Below are 20,111 nucleotides of genomic sequence, written 5' to 3' on the forward strand. Positions count from 1 at the left end.
GAATTGGAAAGGAGCCAGGAGAGAATGCAACATATGAAACAATCTTTAGAAACACAGGCTAGAAGCAGGAGATAAAGACTGCACAATGTTGAAAAGTGGTGTGGGATTAAGGAAAGCAGGGTAGTATAGTTAGGAATGAGGTTACTTGAATATGTACATAGGTTAAAGATAGAAAGTGAGTGGAAAAAGCAGTGGAAGTACATAGCAAATAGACAAAGCAAATGCCTGAGGAGCAGAGCCCAGGAAACAGTAATTGGAAATGTAATCCAGGGGGTAAGTGAGTAACTGCTTCAACAGTAAGGTATCCCATCCCCTAAAACTGAAAGAAATGTAGATAAAAAGAGAGACTAATGTTCTCAGTGAAGCAGGAAGAAGAATTAGAAAGGTGCTGAGGCCTTAATTAGTAGTACAGAGGTATACAGAAGAGACAACTACCTGTGAACAAAAATATGATTTATAGGTCACGCTAAGCACCAGAAATAAGGTATCTCTCCATGATATAATGATATCTTTCCCATGGCATAATTTTGTTTCCTCAAAGAAGATGCTAATTACATTAATAATAATCACCTATAAACTGCCTACTGTTGGCATATGCTGTTTGAAGCTCATAGATTAGTGAATTGAACTCTCACAAAATTCCCATAAGGTAGGTAGTACTATTTATACTAAGACTGTACATGAAAAAAACTAAACTGTGGGGAACAAAAGGCAAAGTTGTTTGCATCAAGTCTCACTGCTGGTAAGTAACAAGGTTGGGCTTTGAACCCAGGCATTTTGACTTCACAGTCTCCACACAATCACTGAATTATACTGCTACTCCCTGAACCAAAGTAAATTTCTTTCCCTAAAAAATTTATTAAACTGAAGCGTGGTATACTTTTAAAGATTTAACCTAAGATCTTATAGTTCAGACTATTTCTAATATATAAGAATTTTTTATGGTTATTTGACTTAATATCTAAGACTTACCCATAAAGTTGATTTGTTTAGTAACAGCTATGAGGAAATTGAGATTTATTTATAATTATTTTATCTTAATAGGAGTGTGGTCTAGAATGACCTTTGTATACTAACACTGTGTTCTCCTATGGACTTGGTATAATAATTCTTATTAGAAACAATAAAAAAAGGTAGAAATAATTTTGAAAGAAGTACTACCATTTAATTAATGGAGAGATGTCATCTAAAATGCAAAAATATCATATGCCTGTTAAGTACTAATTTTGATCAAGCTAAATCTAAATTCTGGTAATCAACAGATGAATTTTTTCTGAAGCTGACCTCTATGTTTACAAATATATAAAATAAAGACACATATTGCTTTTTCTTTTGTATATTTTATATCTATTTCTTATTTTTACTTAATGGTTCTTTTTTATGTTTCATACCATCAAAAATAACAACCCTGGGGGAGGAATTTGTGAAACTCTGCAGGACCTGTTGAATAAATCTGCCTTATAATAGATTACTTCCCACAGAGATTGAACTTGAGAAACACAAAATGATAAAAATTTTTAAAGTTGTCACAAAAGTGAACATCTAAATAAAAAAGCTCATCCATACCCATCAAGCCAACTTTCTTACAAAATATAAAATACTTTGACAAATAACATGATAAAATGCCAAAGTAACAAACTGTTATTTTATTTAAAGAATAGTAATAGACCACTACAGTTAGCTTCCTTGCCCAAGATAAGAGAAGGACAGAGGATGAGTTGGTTATAACTATTTTTACCCTCTAGTTTCATTCTCCATGTCCAAATGTGCATTACTATGTCTTGTACTACATAATTTACTGATCATCACAATCAAGTGTACTACCTGTTGCTTCACTATAGCCCTTTCTTTTACATGTGAACTTCCTGAATGGTCAATCTATACCTTTTTTTCATTCCTGGATACATTTTTCACTCTCCCTCTCCCAAAGAGACAGAAATGAGTTGATCATAAAATGCACTATTTCAGAGTCACTTTCTTCCTCTGTATATCTTGGCGTCTAGGAATTCCAAGTTACCTAGAAGAAAGAGAACTAAGAAAATTGTCAAGACCTATTGATACATATTCAACCTCAGCAAGATCTGCCTTTGCTAGTGAAGCAGAGTGAATCCTTCTCAGCTCCATCCCATCTCATTGTCAGGAAGCCCACATGGAGGGGTAGAAGAAAATATTTCGTCCTCACTCTAAGCAAATGAGTGAAGGATCCTCAATAGACTTAAATTCCTCATTCTGAACCTCAGGATTATGAGTGTCACAGAAATAGGGACAAAGTTTTTGCTTGCTTTCCAAAAGTAATCTAGAAATAAGAAGATGGCTTTCGCTGGTAGAAAAACAAACAAACCAACCCTGAGAGCTACAGCTGAAAAAACTGCCATCGTAACTACTGCGGGCAGGATTAAATGTTTCCAGTAAATCATATGAAGGGCCTGCTAAATGGAGTTGGTCTGGAATTCTGAGTCTCTCTTCAAGTGAGCTAGTAGGAGGTAGATGTTCTAACGAACAGAAGAAAACATAGAAGCCCAGAGGCCAGGTGGAAGTCAAATCAAGCACATTGAGAGGACCTCAGCTGTTGTAGGAAAATGCAGATGCAGGAATCAGGAAGGAAATTTTTATGGCATACAAAATTACCTCATAAGGAAATTACCCCCCAAACTGAACATCCTCCACATCAAAGGTAATCAAATCCAGATTTTAACTGGGTTAAACGTAAACCAAGTAAGAACTTTTTTTATCCCCGCCCCCCCCCCCCCCCCCCCCCCGCACAAGAGTCAGATGCTTAACTGACTGAGCCACTCAGATGCCCCAGATCTTTCTTTTCTTTTATCTCTACTCCATTTCCCTTGGGTCTAGTGATGCTCAAAGCAGTATATGCAGTAAAAAAAATGGACTATACAATATAGACTAGAAAGTAAGAAAAGCAGGCTCCCCTTAATCCCTCTGTTACTAAAGATTTTCAAACACGAAGATTCCCTGTACTGTTAGAATGGAGAATCTTTAATAGAAAACACTGAGATTCTGCTATATTGATATAAGTATTTTTCTATTACCTGAAGAATAAAAAATAAAGAGTAAGAGTACCTATTCAAGATTTCATACAAGAACGAGGAAAGAATTCATTAAGAGAACAATCTATGGGAGAAGTGAAAGAATACTGGTTTTCTGCTTGCACTCAGCAAGCACAGCTTTTTCAATGAGATAGTTATAATTACATTAAAAATCATCAGAGTTAAGTCATTTCAAATGTCCAAACAGAAAGAAAAACTCACACTGGCTTCAAACTTAGGTTTGTAAGATAATTCACTTTTGGTCTATTTTCCTGGGCATGACCTGGTCACAGATTCAACTCTTCATGGGGTGACTTTTACTTCTCTTAATCTCTGAGATTATGGGCAGTAATGCTGTCCAAATATAGATTTTACTAATATTATTTTGGCAAATATTCTGTATATTATTCTGATTGGTGGGCCTTGTCCAATTCCAGTAAGCATTTTACAAACTAGCAAGCTTGCAAAGGCTGTCATACAATAAAGCACGATGTAAAACAGAAATTGCCTTCCTTTTATCCCTTTCTCTTGTTTAAATTTATAGAATTAATCTCCAGGGAACAAGCCTGTGTTAATCATATAGTGTCCCGCTCTCTCCTATAAATTTTCCTGTCCTCCTTTTCTAAGATAAAGATTGTTACATTCAGTCTCAGAGTTTTGTTGAGCATTAAATGAAATAACAGTATCTAAAAAGTGTAGACCACTACTTGAAAAACAGTAAGCTGTCAATAAATGTGAAATATTATTACCAGTATTATTTTTATTAGTACTATTATTGTTGCCAAATCGGACATGCTCATAGATTCTTAATATTTTATCTGAACTTCATGGAATTGTATCTTTAAAATCCCTTTAATGGTAGCAAATCCAGGAAACTAAATATATCTAGGACTTCCTATTGAAAAGAGAAGCAAAATAGAATTCACAATAACCATATATTTGTATTACCTTGATTTTCTGTTGTACACAATTCTGCTTTGATTTTCCCCATAGCTGTGACATAGGGTCTTCTGAAAATTAGAGATAATATATGTTAAGTACATTGCCAGGCTCATACTCTGAACTCAATAAATGGTAACTTCTCTATATTTATCATTTCTTCTAGTTCTCCTAAATAATGTTAGTATTTGTACATTCATTTCATAAGGACCAATTTATATTCCAAATTTATGTATTCCTTCCTGAATGTAACTATGACCTCATATTTGGTTCCTTAATTTTCTCTGATTATTAAGAATAGTTAATTACATGTTGCTGTTTCTGTATGTGTTAATTAATTGTTATTGGAATTCCTGACTCTCCCAGCATCTTCTTTTTTATGTTTTTGTCCCATTTTCATGGTCCAAGTTTTACGTGATTTAGATATACAGCGTCAAGTCTTGCTAAATCCTGAGACAATACGAAGCAAAAGGTCCATCTTTTTAATTGCCAAACTTAATGTAACTGTATATAGCTTGCCTTAATGCAAAGCAACATTTCATACTGTGTTTCTATTGGTGTACAAATATTCACACAATCTCAATAGCAAGTGCTCAAAATATGTTTACTATGGGATCTACAACATGATTTTATTGTGTTATTATTAAGTTATTATTAAACAATTCACTTCCAAATTTGCTTCCACACTTAAAGACAATTTATAGACTTAAAAAATTCTTGTGTCCCCCACTTTTGAAGTAGTCTTCATTTACTTATTTATTTATTTGCTACCTCAAAAAAAAATCCAAATTTTCTACTTTTATACTTAGTCTAGACTTTAAGACTTCCATCCGCTATTCCACCTACCTTCAGACAGATAAAATCAAAATCAGGGGTTGCTACACTCTGAAGACTTCTAGATTTGTCTTCACCCAAAGAAAATATGTAATTTTATTCCTCTTAAGCACATGGGTGCTTAAATGTAAACCAGAAAGACTATGGAGAATGGAGAAATAAAAAACTTTAACATTAACAAAATGAAAGCATTTACTGTCAGAACATCCGGGTTAACACAAAGAAATAGAATGCGCTGGAATGAATTAAATTGAGGTAAAACAATTTTTTCTTTAAATCTATATTTTTAATAGCTTTAAAAAAGTTAACTAAGGAGAAAACAGCAATTTATTTTAGGCTCATAGTATATGTAAAGGTAAACTACATGACAAAAATAGCACAAGAATTGAAAATAATGCTGCAAGAAACTTAATATATAGGAAGCAGTATAATATTATTTTCCAGATAGACTGATAAGTTATAGATTAGTAGACCACAGAACAGGACCAGAATAAAGAAAAATTTTTAATTCCACCTTCTCAACCTAAAGTGAATTGAGAAGGATAATTTTATATAAATAATTCTGAAAGGAAAGCAGAACTCAGTGTTATAGAATATTTTAAGTTATTATAAGTATCAAATACAGGAAATTCCCAACATGTATCAAAAAATACATAGGATTTCTCCTATGTATTTTTTGATACATGTTGGGAATTTCCTGTATTTGATACTTATAATAACTTAAAATATTCACGGGGGGGTGGGAGGTTGGGGTACCAGGTGGTGGGTATTATAGAGGGCACGGATTGCATGGAGCACGGGGTGTGGTGCAAAAATAATGAATACTGTTATGCTGGAAATAAAAAAAAAAAAAATACATAGGATTTCTCAAGTCCTTACCTTACCAAAACTATGAATTAAGTCAAAATATCAATAATACTACGGACCTCAAGTTACACCTGAAACTAATATAAGATTCATTATATGTTATTTAGACCGGAATTTTTTTAAAGAAAAAAATTAAAAACCAAAATGGGTTCTCTAACCCAGCAGCATCTGTGCCAACTGGATTCTTCCTAGAAATGCAAGATCTCAGGGCCCACTCCAGACTTATAATTTAACTGACCTCTAGTTGGTCTGTATGCAATTATGTTTAAGAAGCAAAGGTATAAAGCCATAAGAGACTCTTACTCTCACAAATCAAACTGAGGGTTGCTGCGGGGGGAGGGGGGAGGGATAGGGTGGTTGGGTTATAGACACTGGGGAGGGTATGTGCTATGGTTGAGTGCTGTGAAATGTGTAAGCCTGATGATTCACAGACCTGTACCCCTGGGGCAAATAACACATTATATGTTAATAAAAATAATTTAAAAAAAGAAGCAATGTCTAATGTGTTTCTGGGTATCTTAGATAATAACTCTTATGCACTGATGAATTAGTCTGTTCAGTTAGCACCACAGTTGTTTATTCATTAGTCATACCACCAAATAAATACCTGCCTGCTAAATGCATCTGTGTTGAATGCAGGTATAAAGAAATGAATGATCTAGTTGGAAAATAATACCAACAATAACAGTAAATTTGCTCTATCTCCAAACCTAAGGTCATCTTCAACAATGGAAATAAATGAACTTTCATTTTAAATCTGATAAAACAAACTTGCTTTTGCTTTCCTTTGTAGAGAAAAAAACTTCTGGCATCTAGGTGTAAGGGCCATCTGTGCCCACACTGCTTTTTTTTTTTTTTTTTTTTTTTTTTTTTTTTTTTTAAGTAAGCTTAAAAAAGTATCCAACATGGGATTGAACTCACAACCCCAAGACTGAGAGCCACATCTGTGGACTGAGCCAGCTAGGTACCCTGCATAGTGCATTTTTTATGAGTTGTTAAGCTAGTGCTGAGTGGTGGCAAGTGTGAGAATTCAACATATATACTTCTGAAACTGGCAACCAAAGAGTTAACAGGACCAATAAATACAACTCTCCTTCTCAGAATGTAGCTTGTTACCATGTTTTTGTAGAGAACATTCTTGCCTGGCACCATGACAACAAAATGCTGATTTAGTTATTTTATGGGGACTCAAGGCTTTACCTAGAAGCTGGCCAAAACCTGTCATGACACAGACCTTCCCTTTAACCACAACATAATGACTTCAACCCTCCCCTATTTAGTAACTTCTTTTATCTGATTTTGAGTGACAGTAGCTTGTCTTTTCTATATCCAGACCCTTTTTAATTTGCCTTGAAATAACCCTGACTCTCATACCCTTCTGCCCTTCAGGAGGCAGATTTGAGGCTTGTCCTCCCACTTCCTTGTTTGGCTGCCAATCAAATAAACCCTTTCTTTGCTGCATACCAAATCTGTCAGTAGCTTTACTCTGAGTCCAGCAAACAAATGGGTTCAGTTAGACTCCAGTATAAGGTGCTTATTTTTTATTATACTCGTATCTCTGCCTGGCTTTCTGCTTCACAGACATTTTGTCCCTAATATTGCTTAGTAAATTTCTCCTTCAATTATCTCCTTACAACATCTCCTTATACTACCTTTGAAGAATTCTGCTTTATACTATCCACTTACAACTAGTGCAACTGAGTCATAAGAAAAAATAAGCCTTGTACTGATTATCCTGTATGACTTAGTCTCAAGATAATGGAATGCCACTAATAGTAATGGATGAGACTCTGGAAGATGACAAGCCTTATTAGGACTGTCAGGTCTGTGGATCAACTACATCAGGGCCTGTATCTGCATGACTCTCTTCCCTTTTCTGCGTTTTATTATTTGCGACCTCAATATGAATCCTATACCTCTACTATAATCTGCATTCCAACAGGAAGAAAGGAAAGAAAATGGTATGACTATATTATTAAAAGGCATGACTATATTATTAAAATTATAATACATCCCAGAAATTGTATAACAGAACTCCTATCAGCCCCAATCCTGGTACTTGACCATCTCTTGCAGGAAGACAAAACAAAACCAAAAACAAACAATGGTGTTGGACACATTCTCTTTCTATAAATTACATCTTCTAGAAATTTTATCTAGTTGAACAATAAAGCACAGATTCAAGACTCATTCTGACATATAATATACTTTGCTTAATCTCCATTGATCTCCATCATCTCCTCCTTTGTTAGTAAGTAGGTTTTTTGCATGCCAAATTTTAGATAGATGTTAATACTTTTCTGTCCACTATGCAAATATCTTTACTATGCAACTTTTTTAAAAGTGTAATGCCTCCTAAAGTCCAACATTCTAATATTTGCTAGTAATAAAGTCTTTATTTTCTAAGTTTTCCCTCATTTTTGCATTCTGACATACACGTACATTCGATGTGAATAATATTACAAAGAGAATTCTGATATGAAATGTAAATGACACTTTTTTTTCTTTTCAACTGCCTTACTAAGTCACAAGTATCATACTTAATTGAAATACACTGTATAGACAGAAAGCGGTAAGAATCTCTGTTAACTGGGGCTGCTATGTACCTTTTGGCTTCTAAAAATGCATCAGCATCCATAGCATAGAAGTCTGATTTTCTCCTGTTGTAACTCACTCTCAGACAGAATGAACAATTGATGAAGCATACTATTCCTTTATTTTTTTTCCAGGTCAGACATCAGTGATTTACTATTCATAACCCTGATGTCTCCCTCTTTCAAAGATTATTTGTTTAATTTTGTTTTTACTGCACCAGTAATATATTTTCTGAAAATAAATTGACTTTCATATTTAGAATGTGTTTCCTATAACTCGTGGTTGAAAGAAAGCATCTGTCATATTATGTCAGCTTTTCCTCTCTGATCCCCTAGGGGGATGTTCTGAATCATTAGTTTATAATCAGTTTTTGTTTTTAATTAAATATCAGCCATATGACTGAGTAAGAAAGAAATAGGATTTTGCTCTTGGTCTCCCAAATAAATAGATTTATGGAAATAATGTTAAGCAGAAAATATGATAGGCCAATGGAATAAATTTTATAAGAAAAACATCATTTGGAGATTTTCATATATAAATTACTTTTAGGAAATGAAACAAAAGTTTGAATTATGCAATATCAAAACGAAAATATTATTGATCAAGTAAATGCCATATATTCAGACATCAGTAAGTGTAATACATAAATTGATTTTTGTTACTAATCACCAAATTATTGCTTTATTAATTTAGTAAATCAATTATTCAATAATTCCATTAATCTATCTACAAGCCTGTGAGAATTTGTTAGTGTGTATTTGTGTCTGTGCGTGGTGGGGGTGCAAGGGTGTATGTGGGTGTGCTCATTAGTAATTATAATACATTTTTATACATTGCAAAACTGCAACTCATATCTAAACTAGTACAAATTGCACTGCACAAGTGAATACAGCACCATTGACTAATAAAACTCCCCCAAGATAAACTTTACATAGTTCAATTTAAACATGAACACAAAAACCTAACAAGTTTTGTGCTTAATAAAAAGTAAAACATAAAAATGTATAAGAAATATTTATTACCAAATAACCGAAAGTATATTTAAGAGCATTTATTTTTTTTAAGAGCATTTATTTTTAAAATACTTTTAAATTGAGGCTACCAACATATTTATTGATCTTGAAATATAATCCTATTATTGGCATATATAATAAAGAAAAATACTAAGCAATTATGAAGTTACAAAACTCAACTCTATTCAGATTCAATAACTAAAATTAAGCATATATATGAATATATTAAGAATATCATATACATTAAGTATTATACATGAATTTTATTAACTTTTATACATATATAAAGAGAGAGAGAAAGATAAATAAAAGGGAAATTGATGTCCCAATGAAGACAGCAAGAATATCCATGAAACAAATTTACAAAATGTCTGGAAAAAAATTGAAAGTCCTAATAAATATATCTAAATTAGGAAATAGAATTTTTCAAACATCTTTTTCTTTATAAAGATCAATCTGAAAAACATGATTTTTTAAAGCTAAATAGAAAAATATAAGTATTCAAGTATACACTGTTAGGAATGAACTTATGTCTTATAATTCCCAACAAAGATGAAATTGAATATTTACTCAAATCTATGATAATTATATTCAAAACTCAAAGAACTCTATTTTTCTCAGAAAGGAAAATAAATAAAGCTAACTCAATATGAGGCATAAAATGAAAAGACCAAGACCCTTCAAGGAAATTAAAGTTTGTTTACTTGTCTTCCCCAACCGTGTTTTTATGGAATTTGGACCTTTTATATGTTCATGTTAACATGTTTCCAAAACATGTTTGTTTACAAAATATAGTTCAATATTATAAGACCAATATGGCAGCACAAATGCTCAAACTTTCTCTTCTTGAATTCTCATTAACATAAGAAAATATTATATAAAACTTACATTTTTACAATTTAACATTAACTACATAAACCTTTCCCAAATCTTTCTATATTTTTATGTTCTGGGAGAACTCCTGTGCTCTACCTTCTGCTTCAATAGCTAGCTTTTCATTTGTATCCATTATATCTAAGATCTATCCTAACAGTTTCCATTTCTGTACCAGGTAAGATACTTTCAGCTTAGAGAAATAGAAATTGGCTCATTTATGTCTCCTAGCTCCCATTTGTCACATTGTTTTGCTTTTTTGTCTGTCTTTGGTGTCTGCATGCTTTTAAGCCTGTTTTTCCTCATAGTTTTAAAATGGCAGCCAGTCCACTTTGAGGCTAAATACTTTCATTTCAAGTTCAGAAAGAATGAGAGATGAAAACAAATTGGCAAAACAAAAGCAAAAAAAAAAAGTCACCCAAATAATCCTGGAGCATGAACTATAAAGCCCCCCACTAAACCTGATTGCAAAGTGAAGACACCTTGCTAAAATATAGGATGAAATAATTAGTATAGATGAATGCAAGGCTCATCCTAGAAAAAAGAACGGGTTTGTCTTCCCCACAGTCACATGGAGAAATAACTGAACAAATGTGTTTCTCTGTGAGAAGATAAAACAGCAGAGCAAGTATGGGTGATGATCAGGCAAGCAACACTCACATTCTTAGCTTTTTTAAAAAGGTGACTCTTCTTGTTTCTAGAATAAGATATCCCCTTATTTCCTTGGTTTTATTAATTATACTCATTTTTAAATCTTAGCATCCTATTTATTTATTTCAGATTTTATTTATTTATTTGACAAACAGAGATCACAGGTAGGCAGAGAGGCAGGCAGAGAGAAGGAGGAAGCAGGCTTCCTGCCGAGTAGAGAGCCCGATGAGGGGCTCGATCCCAGGACTCTGGGATCATGACCTGAGCTTTAACCCACTGAGCCACCCAGGTGCCCGTTAGCATCCTATTTATTGAGAATTTTTTTGTTTATATTGCTTTTTTGTTTTATTTTTCCTCAGAAGTCTGTTGATTTGTTTCATTTTGGCCTCTGATTGTATAATCAACTGGTAACTACTCATCGCTGTCACTGTTTTTAAGGAGAAAAGCCAAAGACCTATGCACAAGGGGTTGTTGGATTTCAGAAATTCCATATAATAGCAAAAACCAAAGAACTGATGACATTTCTTCTATAATAGCTCCTCAGAAGAACAATACATTTTTAACCAAAAAAGAGATATGGCTAAATTTGAGGAAGCACCCACTCAAAGGAATAGTAACAAAAAGCAGAATTTAAAAAGCAAAGAAAGATGGAAGTAGAAAAGTAGGTACAGAGCCAAAACAGTTTACAATCATAGAAAGAAGGGGATTTCAAAGTAGAGGCAAAAAAATCAATAATGCCAAATGCTATGTAGATTGACTTTGGAAATCATGATGTTCATTTAAAGCAGCATTCCACATGATGGTGGCCAGAGATTCCATTTGTAAAGAAGTTAAAGACAAAGTAATTACAAAGAAGTAAAAAATAGCATTTACCACCAACAAACATGAAATATCTGGCAATAAGAGAGTCTGGATGGTAGCCTGATGGGGGTAAAAAAAAATACTGTACTTAGAACAAGACAAAAGTCTACTGAAATGTGGTAGTCGAGAAGGAAAGAAGGAGGAGACACGTGTCTAAAATATGAGTTAAGAAAGAGTAGTGTTGAGTATTTAAAGCCTCAGGAAAGGCTTTGGACAGACGTTTCCCATAAAGCATGTATGTAATACATAAGAATCACTACAGTTTTGGGGTGCCTGGGTGGCTCAGTGGGTTAAGCTTCTGCCCTCGGCTCAGGTCATTGTCTCAGGGTCCTGGGATCCAGCCCCTCATTGGGCTCTCTGCTTTACAGGGAGCCTGCTCCCCCTCCCCGCCCAGTCTGCCTCTCTGCCTACTTGTGACTTCTCTATCAAATAAATAAATAGAATCTTTTTACAAAAATCACTACAGTTTTATTATATACTAGGGAAACTTTTCAGAATGCAACTGGGATTCTTTATTGTGATAGACATGACCCCAGATTGTCCAGGCCACCCAGGCCATATGGTCCTCTACTAATACATCACAAAAGTTTCCAGCACGGGTTAGATTTAATCTATCAGTGACAGCTAATTGGTAACCAGACTTCTCTTCTATTTTTCCTTAGTGCTCCTTTTCCAGGCCTCCTTTGGAATTCTGTTGGTTTGAGATCTAGCAATGATGGATTATGAGAAATGATATGATCCCTTCCAGAACTGGCCCATAAAACTCTCCTACATGCTCTCCTCCATATTCTTTCCCATTTGGTGGTTTGAGTTTCTTTGAAAGCCTAATGTTAATATGATGGATCCATTAGAATGAATTACAATGGACTATGAATAAATGATAAGATGTAAAATTCATGTTTAGAGCTGTGGGTTAATTAGGAAGAATCTTCTACTTGTTGTGGAGACATCACATATTTGGAAGTTGGTTGAGCAGCTATTTTTATTATACAAATACAGAGTTCTTCTCAATATAATACTTCAGACAGTTACTACTAGTGTATTGAAGTAAATATAGAGCAAAATCCTATTAACTATTTAGGTGACAAGGAATAATACGGAAAACACAGATTAATCTTGAAAAACAAAATGAACACCTTGCTTTGAATATAGGAGAAGCAAAGGGCAGACGAGTACAGAGAAAGGATAACACTGGCCAAGAGCAGGAGACATAATTTAAGCCAAATGATTTTCATTTATTCATCCTGCTGAGGTAGACTGAGATTAAAGTTATTACTAAAATAATTACAATTTAAAAATTTATTCTACAGGTGTAGATATTTTTATTTGATTGCATTTTGTTTCTTAAATTACTAATATCTGAAACACCAGCTCCATCTCATACTGTTGATAATTTTGGTATAACCTGGTAGAAAAAATTAAACCTAAAGTTACATCAATACTTTTGTAAGCCTGGAGGGGAACCCTGTAACAATAACTTAAACACTACAAACACATGGTGGTGGCGGTGGTGGAGGGGCTGATAGGAAACTATACCTCAACTATGCGAGGTACATAGTCACCAAGTAGAGTATTATATTCCATCTTATATGTAAAAAATACCTACCAAGTCAATCTCAAAAGTCTACATACTGTATGATTCCAACTATATGATATTCTGGAAAAGGTAAAGCTATAAAGATAGTAAAAAAATCAGTGGTTGCCAGGGGGAGGAAAGGACACAGCACAAAGATTGTTATAGCAGTTAAATTACTCTTTATGTATAATGGTGGACACATGCCATTATAAATTTGTCAAACCCCATGGAATGAACCCATGGAATGAACAACACCAGGAGTGAACCATATGTAAAGTATGGACTTTCTGTGATAATGATGTGTCCATATAAGTTAGTCACTTGTACCAAATGTACCAGTTTTTTGGGGAGCAGAGGAAGGGATGTCTATAGAAAACTGTGGGAGAGGGGTGTGGCAGGTGTACGGGGAATAGAATTTTCTACTCAATTTTGTTGTGAACCTAAAACTGCTCTAAAAATACTCTATTAAAATATTTTTTAAATGCATGGCAAATGAAAACATGAATTGAAGCATTTCAAAAAGCTGCCAATAGGACAGAATTTTAATAGAGGCTTAAAATATTCAATAGTTTACAAAACCAGTAGGTGTCTCTCATGCTCTATATATTTTTAAAATATATAATAATCTCAAAAACAAATGCATGTGTAAAAGAGAAAACAGTATAATAATTAGGAAAGTAAAAATAATTACATTTTCTTCAGTTTATTTTTGGTTAAGAGGGCAGGTTTGCACAAACAGCATACTATATTTTCAATAGAGTGGCAGCTTAGACAATCCTTGACTTGTGTAACACATTTGGAGATCTCCCATTTCACATTTGTAAGCACATCACTTCTGTTAAAATTAATGGAGCACCATACAAATTTAGCAGCAGTTTGGAAAACATTAGAAATGACCTATGATCCATGCATATATTCCTTAAGATGCCTGTCATATTTAATCAAGGTCATCATATTTCACTGATGCATGCCATTGTTAATTTCTTTTTTTCTACATGTCTCATTTCAATAAATCATCTGTCAAACTAAACAGACACAATTACATCCATAAAATTCACAAGCATTTATGAGGTTATGAAAAAGGGTCTGTTTTCAAGTGAAGAGACATTTCTGTTTACCCATTAAGTGCCTAAATACATGGACTTGATTCCAAATTCTATCACCAACACTCATGACGACATGCACTTAGAGACACAGTGTGAAGGAGTTAGAGTAGACACCAAGTATTTAGATAAAAATTAAAATGGAATTAAATACATGTCTTTAAAGAAGCAAAGAATGAAACATGAATGTGCAATTTTTAAGATAAGGACACAAAATTAGAGAGGAAATCATTCTTTTTCTTTACCAGAGCAGCATTTTTCAGCCTTTCATAGGGGCCCATTACAAAGTTTAAATAAAAGTGATTTTCTAAATTGTAGTTATAACTCAAATGATAAAAATATTTTATTAAATCTTGGTTTAAAGAATGACAGAAAGCTTCCAACTTAATAGGCCTTGTTTAGGCCTTGTTTTCCAAAATCTAAATTTAAAAACTATTGTTTATTAGAACATGAAGATAATTACAAATTGTGGGCTCAAAATTCTACTTGGCTCAGTTAAATTTTTGTTGTCACATGGCTAAGGAATAAACTGTTTTTTGAGAAAGAGCACAAGCAGTGGGAGCAGGAGAGGGAGAAGCAGGCTCTCCAGGGGCCTGTTGTGGGATGTGGGACTGATCCCAGGACCCTGGGATCATGAACTGAGCCAAAGACAGATGCTTAACTGACTGAGTCACCCAGGCACACCTAAAGAATAAACTATTAACACTGGTATTTCATCTTAGAGTCTCATATAAAGTAGGCAAAAGAATAAGATGTTCTTGCCCAACTTAACATCACAAGAGACTCCACAGAAGGGGAAAGCAAAACCAGCTACACAGAATCCTATAGGAAAATTTGTGGAGGAAAAGTCACTCCACTACTAAAGTATTTTTAGTCCTAAAGTAACTAGAAAAGGAAGAACAAAGTAAGCACAAAATTAATAGAATGAAGAAAATGAGAAAGATAACTGTAGAAACAAAGGAAATAGAGAATAAAAAAATAGAAAAATCAACAAAACTATAATTTGTTTTTATAAGATTAATAAATTAGCTAGTCTAGAAAAAAAAGACAATTCAAATAAATAAAATCAGAAATGAATAGGAGACAGTAAAACTGATGCCACGTAAATAGAAAGGATTGTAAACGACTGCTATGAAAAATTTTATCTCAACAAATTGGATAATCTCAAGAAATGGATAAATTTCTAGAAACACACAATCTACCAAAACTGATTCATAAAAAAATAAACAAACAAAATGTGACCAGACCTACAACTGGTAAGATCTCTATTTGAAAACTACAAGAAAGGATAAAATGGACATGTCCTTACAATTGCAGGTCTACTTCCTTCCAAGCTGTACTCTGTTAAATACAAAGTATGTTGCATTTATATTATTTCCATCATTTCCAGATGTATTTCCATCTGTTTCCACAAATCTACCTCAGGATAAATTTCTTTCCTTCTGGCACTGACTCCACCTGGTTTACTACCTAAAGTGAATGGAACAATCATAATTATTTTTCTCCCATTTCTCTATGACAAGTGTAGGATGCTGAAAACATGGACTTGATCTCTCGTCCTCTATCTTTTTCATGTCAGCACAATGACCTCTCTGGAGCTTATATTCCAGGCCCTTTGTAGGTCAATGTATGCCCTGACCAAGATGTGGAAAAGCTTGTTCTGATCCTCGCTACAGTGACACACAGAAGGTGCCACTTTAGGTAACTACTCTCTGACATCACCACAATGACTCCCTCCTATAAACACTGTGGATTGAGGTCTGGAATGGGTGGAGAAAGCTGTGTAGCACCTGAATAGTCCATCCACCAGATCTCCCTGTCAGTAATTTATCCTAAATTGAACTCTGTGTAAATGTTATGGTATGGCTTGTTTCATTTTTCTGTCTCAAAGTGCCTTTTCAGTCTGGAAGATACTTTACTGTCCCTCCTCCACCTTTTAACAGCAAATATCACAAATAAAAATGTGTATTAAGGTGTCTTGCACTACAAAATAATTTATATAAGCTGTGGGTTATTTGATGATCTTAATTATCTTTTGCATAATTACTTATTACAATACAATAAAAAATTACCAAGCATTATTAATCTTCACACATCAGTTGTTGCCACAAGTATGATGTTTTAGGAAAATTATACCAAGTACATTTCCGTTACTAATGATACCAATGTGTTTTGAGAATATAAAGATATGGTGGGTTTACTCTAGAAACAGCACTTCAAAATGTACTAAACATGGGTCTCTTTTTAGGAGTAAGCATGAATTGCTTTAATTTTAAATATTTAAGATCATATGATAGTCAGTGGCTAGCTCTATATCTCTTTTCTAGAGTCTAAGAGCTAGTCTCTTGAAAACTTCCCTTTAGACTAAAAGATCTGTGATTATAAAGTAAGATAGTTGCAGAATGTACAAAAATATGTACTGCTTTCTGTAAGGGATTATTTTGGATAAAAAATCAACTCTATTTTATGGATTCCAACTATACATTATCTTCAGTTTTATATATAAAATTAAATACTGAAGTTGTCATATTTCAAATTCATTTAGATACTTCTTACTCATTTCATTGTTCCAACTTAAATATTTGCTATTACTTTATTTTCCCAATACATCATTTCAAACAGCTATATCTAGGTGAAATTACATACTCAAGTTGTAATCTTATGATAATCATTTTAGATTTGACTGTTTATTTTTGACATCATAATTGAGTACCTTCAATCAAATTTCTATCATTATTTCTTTGTGAGTAAAATTAATTTTATATTTTTTCTCTGAAGTAGTTTGAAATTCAAGTATAACACAAGAGTCTAAACTACAAAATATTTACATATTAGGAAAATTATAAGTACTATAAACCTTTTAATTATTACAATAACTTACTTTAAGTGATAGGTATATCTAAAACCATGTATCTTTAATGCATTATGAACCTTATTTTTTTGTAACACAAATCACTGCAATTATGGAAATGATAACGGTATTGGAGATAGGTCTATTATTATTCTATACTACATTCTGTGTGTCATTCATAGTGTTAATCGTGTTTCATTACCTGATAAAATACTTAAAATAACTGAGTTAAAATAACACTTTTTCAAAATAAACACACACACACGCACATGCTCTACCCTTTTAGTAAGTTTCTATACAGTACAGTATTGTCAAATATAACCACAATATTGTAGAGTAGATCTCTAGAATTTATCTTGCATAATTGAAATTTTATGCTCATTGAAAAGCAACTTCTCATTTTCCTCCCCTACAGCTCCTGACAACCACTTTACCTTCTGCTTTTATGACTGACTAGATACCTCATGTGAGTGGAAACATGCAGCGTTGTCCTTGCGTGACTGGCTTATTTCATGTAGCATAATGACCTCCAGGTTCACCCATGTTATTGCAAATGACAGGACCTCCTTCTTTTTCTAAGGCTAAATAATATTCTATTGTAAGTATATAACACATTATCGTAATCCATTCAGCCCTTGGTGAATATTTAGGTCGCTTCCACATTTGGCTATTGTGAATAATGCTGCAATGAACATGGGAGAGCAAATATCTCTGAGATCCCGATTTCAATTATTTTAGATAAATATCCAGAAGTAGGAATGCTGGATCATATGGCAGTTCTAGTTTTAATTTTTTTTTTAATTTTTTATTTTTTATAAACATATATTTTTATCCCCAGGGGTACAGGTCTGTGAATCACCAGGTTTACACACTTCACAGCACTCACCATCTAGTTTTAATTTTTTGAGGAACTTACATACTTAAAGTCAGCACCATTTTACAATCCCACAAATGGTGTACAAGAGTTTCAATTTCTCCATATCCTTGCCAATAATTATTTTAGTTTTTATTTTCTGTTGGCCAATAACACCTCCTCAGATATGTAGTTTGCAATTATTTTGTCCCATTCTTCCAGTGCCCTTTTACTCTTGCCTAACATATTCCTGTGTGAAAATCACTGTGTTGATTTTTCTAGGTCACAGTGTAATATTCTAATATATAGATTCAGCTTATCATTTTTCTTGAATGGTAAGTTAACTATATTTCTCTTCTATTATTTTAGTTATCTTCATATATAACCATAGTTATGTTGCATCTCTTTAGCGAGTGTTTCTCTAAAACCTAATAATATGTTAATTGTTATATGATAGCAAAGCAAGCCAAGAATAGCATGACTTTTCCAAGGAGGAAATTTACTTCAAAATGGAGAGACAAACGATTTTTTCTGGATAAATTATTACCTTAATACTACAAAAACTAAAGTATTATTTTGATGTAATCCAATTCAAATATGCCAAATGGATATTTATTGTTATTTTTTAAAATTATGAAAATATTTCTAATATTAACCTGGAAAGGAGAAAAGGTAATTAAAAACAAACCATAATATAAACAACAAAGAAGAGCAACAAGAAACTAGTTAAATATAAACCAAAATAATAAGATTATAATATATCAATTGTAATATTAATCAACACATAACATTAGCCTTTAAAAAGATTGTTATAATGGGGTGCCTGGGTGGCAAAGTGGGTTAAAGCCTTTGCCTCTGGCTCAGGTCATGATCCCAGGGTCCTGGGATCGAGCCCTGCATCGGGCTCTCTGCTCAGCAGGGAGCCTGATTCCTCCTCTTTCTCTGCCTGCTTCTCTGCTTACTTGTGATCTCTGTCTGTCAAATAAATAAATAAAATCTTAAAAAAAAAAGATTGTTATAATCTTAATAAGAATAACCATTCACAGACAGTGGTATATGTAAAATCTAAGTATTATATAAAGGAAGTGAATGTCCAGCCATTTTTTATTTAAATTTTTTAGGATTTAAATTTTTAATATTTCTTTTCTATAATCACACTGATGTTAATTAACAAAATGATAAAATGATATTAACCTAATGTTATCATCTAATTAGTTTCAGAGAGAAAAGAAGCTCAATTTCAGTTATGCTAAAAAAGTAACTGTCTTTGGTAGACACCTTCCAGTGTTTAGATTTACACATCTTTATTATATCCAAATAAAAATTAAAGATCAATACCATGTCAAAAATGTCCATTGACTATAAACTAGAAATTTACTTGTGAAATTCAGTTTGAGTAATGACTCTGAAGGAGAATGAAGTGAGGAGGTACTCCTAGGATCTTTATCTATAATATTCCATTATATAACTCATATCCTGAATATGTTATGATAAAATAATTTTATCTCTTCATTTTAGGTTGATACATAGAGTTTTTGTTATTATTTGCAATTTTTATTTAAAGTGTAAATTTTTTTTCAAAATTGTAGTAGGATGAATAATTGGCCCTACAAATGTTTCCATATCCTAAACCCTAGAATCTGTGAGTATCTTACCTTACATGGTGAAAGTAACTTCGCAGATATGATTAAGAGATGGGGCCATTGCCCTGAATTATCTAGATAGACTCACATAATTAAAAGGGTACATATAAGAGAAAGTCAAGAAGGTCATAGAGAAGGCAGTGTGATTACAAAAGCAGAGGGAAAGAAGACATTTGATGGAAACAGAGCTCAAAGTGAGCTAAGAAATGTAGGTAGCCTCTAAAAGCTAGAAAAAAGGCAAGGAAACAGACTGGATTCTTCTTAGAACTTACAGAAGAAAGGTTGCTTGCTGACCCATTTAGACTTCTAACTTCCACAACTATAAATTTGTGTTGATTTAATACAGAAACAATATATAACCAATACAAAACTACATCTGAATATTTATACGCAAGCATAAACATGAAC

General features: G+C 33.2%; 1 long non-coding RNA gene across 1 annotated transcript in view; it reads right to left on the minus strand.

Annotated features, from left to right (window-relative positions):
- Positions 1 to 20,111, minus strand: part of LOC116575359 — a 161,133-nt gene that overhangs the window by 123,070 nt on the left and 17,952 nt on the right. Inside the window, exon 2 of the long non-coding RNA XR_004279730.1 lies at positions 3,993 to 4,054. This is a non-coding gene — a long non-coding RNA (uncharacterized LOC116575359). The remainder of the gene's footprint in view (positions 1 to 3,992; positions 4,055 to 20,111) is intronic.

Source organism: Mustela erminea, chromosome 16, assembly GCF_009829155.1.
Source record: "Mustela erminea isolate mMusErm1 chromosome 16, mMusErm1.Pri, whole genome shotgun sequence".
NCBI lineage: Eukaryota > Metazoa > Chordata > Mammalia > Carnivora > Mustelidae > Mustela > Mustela erminea.